Source organism: Peromyscus leucopus, chromosome 1 (genome assembly GCF_004664715.2).
Source record: "Peromyscus leucopus breed LL Stock chromosome 1, UCI_PerLeu_2.1, whole genome shotgun sequence".
Classification (NCBI taxonomy): domain Eukaryota; kingdom Metazoa; phylum Chordata; class Mammalia; order Rodentia; family Cricetidae; genus Peromyscus; species Peromyscus leucopus.
The window spans coordinates 47,288,559-47,297,139 of NC_051063.1; positions in this window are offsets into that span (position 1 = coordinate 47,288,559).

Here is an 8,581-nt window from a genome sequence, read left to right on the forward strand (position 1 = left end):
AGAACAAGATCCAGGACAGGCACTAAAAAAGAAAGAAAGAAAGAAAGAAAGGAAGGAAGGAAGGAAGGAAGGAAGGAAGGAAGGAAGGAAGGAAGGAAGGGAAAGAAAGGGAAAGAAAAGAGAAAGAAAAGAGAAAGAAAAAAAGAAAGAAAAAGAGGATGGTCATAAATTTTAAGTGGAAAAGCTTATATTCTGCTTTTATAGTATTAACTCACCAGTTTGGGTTATTGTTTGACAGTGTTTACAAGACACCAGATATTTAAATAATTTTTTAAAAACCTTGGGGGTTGTAGAGATGGCTCAGTGGTTAAGAGCACATGTTGCTGTTGCAGAGGACCTGGCTTCAGTTTCTAGCACCCACACAGGGCAGCTCACAAGCTCCAGCGTCTGATCCCCTCTTCTGGCCTCTGTTGGCAGCTACACACACAGCACACAGACATACATTCAAGTACACACATGTGCACATAAAATAAAATACATCTTAAAAAAGACTCTTAAAGACTAATTTACTTTAAATTTATTTAAACTATTTATACAGATAATCTTTATATTTTTAATCATTTTTATTTATAAAGATTTATTTAAACTAGAAATCTAAAAAATGTTGGGAGTAAATCAAGGTGGATTATCTTGAGACTGTGAAGCATTTTGGGAGTGGTTAGTGTTGTTGGGGTGTTCCCATCCACTGCAGGTTTTCCTGTCCAGGGCTCTTCCCAGGCTCTAAGCTCCATTGCCAGGAAGAAACTGTGGAAAGTCCTCTCTTCTCCCTCCCCGCAGTGATACTTGAGGAAGGAGGTGGTGCCCCTGTGAAGTCCTTTCAAACACTTCCATTACAGAACATAAAACTGAATGTCCGAAGTGTACGTGTGGGGAGAGATGCTGCTTGGCTTGTAGGCACTGATGGAATGCCATTGTGGGGGTGGGGGGCTTGGTATAACTCCACTCTCACCTCCATTAAACTCCCGAAACTTCACTCAGTCAGGGGAAGTCACACAGACAAAGGAGCTTTGGGATGACTTTGAGTCCCCGCAGATTTGATGCATAGTGCAGCCAGAGCAGAGTGTGGGCCAAGGGTGCCTGCGGAGGTCTTAGCTCCACCCTGACCCAGGAGCAGAAAGAAGGGAAATCTACCATCTATCTATACAGCGTATCTATGCATCAGTTTAAACAGTCACGGCTCATTTAGTTTTAGGAAATAAATACAAATTTTTTGTAGATAAAAATTTAGTGTGTCTATATTTCATTTTCATTGTGTAATAATGAGATTATCCCAGAGATGAAATAAGTTTTCTTTAAAGTTTAAACTTAGAAAACTTAGTTTACCAGCTTTTTCCTTATTTCAATTAATGATTCCCAAATAAAAATTATAAAAATTTATCAACCTTAATGACATGCATCTTATTACTTTATATTAAATTGTCTTAATTTGTAGTTAAAATTTTGTTTTAGGTTAACAAAACTGAAATTAGTTATGTTAAAGAAGAGAGAGACCTCTATAGCCTTATTTTAGCCTATAAAGCAGGATCATATAGTTATAACTAACTCTGAAACAAAACAAAACAAACTATTTTCTTCCAGAGCTGGGTTTGTAGCGTAACCAGCCATGTTTCCTCTGAGAGGCGAATGGCCTCTCTGAAGTTACCCATCACACTATGTGCAGTTACAGTCCTGTGGGAAAGAGGCTGCCTTGTTTACTGAGTTTAAGATTATATTGAAAACATAGAGTGAGTAGTTTAAAACACCTTCACCTATGATATTATACCAAATAGACCCCATCTTGGAACTAAGTTTATAATCTCTTAACCCTTGCACAGTACTTACGTTTGTTTAGTTACCGCTCTGTTACTTTATGTCCAGCCAGGATTATATATAATTTATATTTATTTTTCTAGAAGGCATTTCAAAAATTATTTCCTTTTTAAAAATTTATTTATTTATTTGCTTGTTTATTTATTTTAACATTTTGAGACAGGATCTCATTACATAGCCTTGGCTGTTCTAGAACCCACTATGCGGACCAGCCTGGCCCTAAACTCACAGAGATCTGCCTGTCTCTGCCTCCTAAATTTGATCCCAGGATCAAAGGTATATGCCACCATGCCTGACTTTATTTCTCTCTCTTTTATTATTATTATTTTTTTTTTAGGATTTATTTATTTATTATGTATACAGTGTTCTGCCTGCACATATGCCTACACACCATAAGAGGGCACCAGATCTCATTACAGAGGGTTGTGAGCCCCCATGTGGTTGCTGGGAATTGAATTCTTCCTCTGGAAGAGCAACCAGTGCTCTTAACCTCTGAGCCATCTCTCCAGCCCCTTTATTTCTTTTTTTGAGATATATAACTTTTACAAAGCTGTAACACAACAACAAAAACAGGGTTTTTTTTTGTTTATTTTTGAGATTGTATTTTAATTACATTTCTCCCTTCCCTTTCATCCCTCCAAACCCTCCCATTTACTCCTCCCCATTCTCCTTCAAATTCATGGCCTTTTCCTCAGTTGTTACTGTATACATATTTGTATATGCATATATATTCCCAAATATAACCTACTGAGTCCATGTAATGTTACTCGTGTGTCTGTTTTCAGGGCTAATCATTTGGCACTGGACAACCAGCTTCAGTTTTGTTTGTTTAAAGAAAAGGTTAGCCCTCAGATTCTAGAGTACTTTTAATAGAATGACCATATGACCCACAATATGCCATATATCATTCCTGTGTGTTTCCTGGAAGAAATTCAAGTCAGTATGCAATAGAGACACCTACAAGCCCAATAAATTGTAGCACTACTCACTATAGCCTGACATAGTATTAGCTTAGGTGCTTGTCTGTGGGTGAGTGAATAGGAAAGAAAAATGTGGCCCATGTACGTGATGGAATTATATTCAGCTGTGAAGAAGAATAAAGTGATGCCACTTGCAGGAAAATAGACATTACTAGAAATCATCACATTAAGCAAAATAAGCCAGTTTCAGAAAGACAAATGGTGTGCTTTCCCTCATACGTGTAATCAAGATTTGGGAAGGGGCTCGAAGAGGAGGGGGGAAGGTGGGAAAGAAAGGGTGTTGGATGGGGTAAATATGATCAACATATGTTCTATGTATGTAAATAAACATCACAGTGAAACCTAATATTCTGTACAATTAAAACATGCTGAAATATTAAGTGAAAACAAAAGACAAGATGGAGTATTTTTAGGTCCACTTTCTTACACTTTCTAAGAATGTGACATTTCGTGTGCCATCTTATGTTTTAGTAAGCCTTGGGCCCGATGCTTGCCAAAGGATGATGGGAAAGAGAATACAAGAATCATTAATTTGAAATTAAATTTTTGTTTTAGAAAAAAAATGATGTAAAGGGGAGAAAGTGTTGTCTTATATCCTTATTTTAGCCTATAAAAAAAGAATCACAACAACATAACTAATTTTGAAACAAAGCAAAACAGTATTTTCTCAACATATTTTCAGGCTGATTCCCGAAAGGGAGAAGTAGAAAGGGGATGTCAGGTGTCTCTAATCTCCCTGCAGTCATCTCTTTAGGAACCCTCCATCTGCAGGCTCAGCTCTTATATCTGTGTCCGCATAGAATTGTGTATTAGATCATTTAAGCCAAAGGCTTCGACACAGACTAGAGAGATCTACCAGCCATTAAGAGCACCTGTTCTTTCAGAGGACCTGAATTTGATTTCCAGAACCCATGTATTGGCTCACAACCATTTATAACTCCAGTTCCAAGGGATCCAGCACCCTCTTCTGACCCCCACAGACACCAGGTAAGCATATGGTGAACAGACAAATATGCCAGGAGAGCACTCATGTGCATAACATAAAATAAATAAATCTTAACATTTTTAAAAATGTTTATTTAGTGATTTTTTATTCTCTTCTGATTTCTCTCTGAACTTTACAGTAACTATTTTGTGTGTGTGTGTGTTATTTAAACGTGCGCGCACGTTATTTAAACAAAAGTCCTTTTAGATAAGTGATTAATATTCTTTTTCTAAGTTTTTGATGTTGTTGCTGTTTTAGATTTTACTTTTATTTATGTGTATGTATGTGTGTCTATGTTTTGTGTGTGTGTGTGTGTGTGTGTGTGTGTGTGTGTGAAGAGGCCAGAAGAGGGCATCTGATCCCCTGTAACTGGAGTTACAGGTAATTGCACACCACCTGCTGTGAGTGCTGGGAACCAAACTCACAAGAGCAGTACACACTCTTACACCATCTCTCAAGTCCCTCTTTTCAGTCTTGTAAATCTGTGGTTCATCGATGCTTGATTTTCTTAGATTTTTCAGGCTATTTTTTAAAAATCATTTTTTTTCCCTAGCAACTTGCCTGAGATTAAACTCTAGACTCATTAAACTCTGAATTCTGTCTTCATGGTGTGTAGCCAGTGTGTCTTTGCTCAAGCTTTATTCTTATGTTTTGGTCTGGTACCCTATAAATTGCCAAGTGTTTACTGTACTTTAATGGAGGGTGCTATATTTGGATGTAGCTTGTCCATGTAAAAACTCAGTTTGAACTTTGGTTGCCAATGTAGAGAATGGTGTTAGGAGGTTCTGTCCTAAGAGGCATTAATGTCTTTTTTTTTTTTTTTTTCTTCTCAGAACTGGCTTTGTTCACGGGGCTGGATTAGTTTTTCATATTAGCATACTGTTATAAAATGTCCTGAGCCTCTTTGACCCCTCTTCCCTTTCACGTGGCAGAATTGCCGCTCTCGCAGCACTCCCGTTCTGTGAAAAATGATGTAGCACAATGCCTCAGCTGTTGTGGCTACCTGCTGGAGAATTTCTCTGCTTCCACAGCCATGAGCAAAAATAAATATCATTTCTTTATAAATCATCCAGTCTCATGTATTCTGTTATAGCAACAGAAAACAAAGACATCAGCCAATGTTTTAGGGGGGAAAAGTTCTCTGAGTCCATTTCACTCTCTGTCTATAAATTAGTGTGTGTTAGGGCTTGTTCTCAGCTCTCGGGCCTGGCTCTCACTTTTGCTGGGAGAGATAGGAAGACCTTCTGTCCATGCAGAGAACCCCAGTAACTTTCTGGATGGTCTGTCTACCTCTAGATCCCACTGGAACTACAGAGCTGTGAGTCTCCCTCTTTCACGCCCAGGGACTGTGCTGTGCCACTCTGTCTGACAAGTCTAGCTTCCTCCTCCCGTTTGGGATGTGAATCAGACTTGTCTGGGAGGAAAGCTGCTGGTCTCCATGGCCAGCCCCATACTGGCAGAGCTTCATTTTTGCCAAGCTTGTGTGTTGGAGGTGGAAAAGGAAGCAGAAGACATCCAGGAAAGCAGGTCACAGTTTCCATTGTCTTTACCCAGAGTTCTGGCAGATTTTCAGAAAGAAATGCTTTCCAACTTGCCTTCTGACTTTGTCTGATTCTCAGTGTCTGGAAATGTATTTGATACTAGGAACCTTTATCTTCTCTCTTGATAATTTTTAGTTATTAATTTTATACTTTAATTATTAATATTAATATATATTGATATATAATCAATTAATGTGCTGATTATATAATAAATAATAAAAACATTGATTATATTTAATACAATGTATAAATATCAAACAATTAATTAATAATTAATAAATACTTATTAATTAATATACTTTAAATATGTTCTTTATATATATTTAAGGCATGACAAAACACAAATGCTGTTTTTTGTTCTTCAAACAAAATTTAAAAAGCTCAAGAGGAAAGATAAAGACCATTTTGCTCTCTTGTATTTTTGGCTCTGGTCCCCCTTATCCTGATGCTCCCCAAGAAATCCACCTGCCTCTGCCTCCTGAGTACTGGGATTATAGGCGTGGACTACCACCACCTGACTCTTTCTTGGAATTTAACTCTCTTAGAGTTCATCAGCTGTTAGGTCTCTGTGTTCAAAATTATCGGTGTCATCCCATGGAAGAATCCTTTAGAAGCTCGATTCCTCACTTGTAAATTCAGGCCTTGAGCTTCCTCCAAGTTGAAGTGGCATTGTTTCTCTGTAGGCACAAACCGTCCAGGTATTGGCTCACTTCTAGCTGCACTCTATAGCTTCTGATCTAGAGCTTTCCAGAACGTGGAGTCTGCCCCACCTGCATCATGTACTCACACCTCACTCCACTCCCCCACCCCCCACCCCCCGCACACCCCACCCGCACTTCTTTCTTTTTTCCCCTTTTTTTAATTTTTGCCTAATTATGTGAGTGTGCGTGGGTTTTTCCAAAAGCATGTGCACCCGCTGTGGAGGCAAGAGTGGGTGTTGGATCCCCTGGAGCTGGAGTTCCAGGCAGCTGTGAGCCTGGTTGTAGGGAGCCAAACTCAGCTTCTTTTCAAGTATGTATGCTCTGAACTGCTGCGCTCTCCCGAGCCCCAAGACAGTGAAGTTCAGTAGCAGGGTTTCTGCAGTAAGTTAGGCTCCAGCACAGGTTCAGAAATTGGTAAAGACCCTGTTTGTTCTATCTGGTGATGCACCTGAGCAGTCGCATCGGGTTGTGAGGCTTATTTGCTAAGACATGGAGCGCTAACATTTGGAAATGGGCTCACATTTACTATCCCCAGGGTTTCTTGACCTTCAGAATCTAGCATAGCTCAGGTATGTGGAGTTTTCCTGTTTATTTGAGGGAAAAAAAAAAGGAGAGAGACATTTAATTGAGAGATTTTATCTTAACAAAGCCGGATGACCACCCGAGCACAGGGCTTCCGTCATGTTTGCATTCAGGAAGATGTCTTCCCCACCGAGAAGAGTGGACAAATTTAGCCTGGAAATGACCTCCAGGCCCTTTTTCGTGCTTGGAAGTTGTGTAAGAATCCCCTGCAGATAATTTACATGCAATCATTCTTTTTAACATAAAGATTTATTTTAATCATTACCCATTTTATTCATGGAAAGAATCCTCACCCATCCATCACTTTTATGAGTTGCCAGTGTCAGAACTTAAAATGTGGGAGAGTATGATTGCTCTAACGCCTATCTCCTGTTTATTGGCAAAGTCAATGCTTATAATCCACATTAATATAAATATTTATAATTCCTTCAAGTACATGCATTTTCTTACTTCAGCCTACAAGTATTATTACTACTAGGTGAAGGTTTCCCTTCTGTTCTTCAGACACACACACACACACACACACACACACACACACGGGATGGGATTGGACAGTGACTTGCAGAAGGGATAAGGGATAGCAGCTCATTCAGTTCTGCATTATTTATTTTAAAGAAGATTTTATAAGTATTCTTGAGGTGGGTGGCATATTCATGGAAGTGAGGCGACCTTTTATGCCCTCCTCAATTATGGTAGATTGAATCTGCCTTTCAGGTATTTCCCTTTGTGATCCTTGTGAAATGTCCACAGAAGAGGCTCAAAATCACAGTGCAAATAGTATTACAATGAATCCTGGCGCTTTGCGGACGCAGACCTTCATTAGTGTTCACACATGGCCATTAGGGCAGTCTGCCAGGGCTCTGCTGATATAGCGGGAAGAATCACCTGCAACTTCAAGGATGATTAGCCACAAGAGGCATCTGATCATCAGGAGGTACAACTGCATTTCCCTTGATTACCTCAGGTCTAACTCCCTGCCACCCGCTCTCAGTATCTGTTGGCATAACTTTTCTCATGGATAATCACAGCCAACTGTGAAGTAAAAGCATTCCTTTGCAGTTTAAAAAAGCTTAGATATTGTGGGGTATGGTGGCACACACCTCTAATTCTAGCAGATGCAAGTAGATCTCTATTAGTTCAAGGCCAGCTTGGTCTGTATAGCAAGTTCCAGGCGAGACTCTACCTCAAAAAATAAATACATAAAAATGAAAATATGATTTCAAGGGTTCTTGCAAAGATCAGAGTGTGGTTCCTACCTCCCACTTTGGACCACTCATGGCCGCCTGCAATGCTGGCTCCAGAGGGGAGTCTGATGCCCTCTTCTGGACATCGTTGGCACTTGCGTGCACATGTACACGGATACACAGTAGATACATAATTAAAAATAAAATCTTTTAACAATGTGAGATATAGGGGACTGGAGAGAAGGCTTAGCAGGTAAGAGCACTGCTGCTCTCCCAGGGGTCCTGACTTCAATTTCCAGTAACCATGTGGTGGCTCACAACCATTTTTATGGGATCTCATGCCCTCTTCTGTCTGATGCCCTGTTCTGTCATGCAAATAGATACCCTGTTCTGTCACGCAGGCATTCATGCAAATAGATCACTCATATGCATACATAAATACATCTTTAAAAAAACCGAAGGCTAAAAATAGACAAATGGCAGAAGATTTTTATGTTGATAGAGGTTCTCTAAGCAACATCCTCAAGAAGATGCTAAAATAATATCTCCTACCTATGTGGTTGTTTCTAGCAGTCTGATGGTAAAACTATAACCAGGCTGAAGCTTTCACATTTAAGATGGTAGTTACGTAAACACCAGACTATTCATCTAGACAGTCTGTGTAAACTTAAGTCTCTTCAACCCAGGAGAAATTAAATCTTCATGTTAGTTAATCTTAGTTTTAGGTTTGTGATTTGGAGCAATCTACTAATAGCCTTGTAAGGCTAAGTGCCATATTTATTTCATATTACTTGAATTT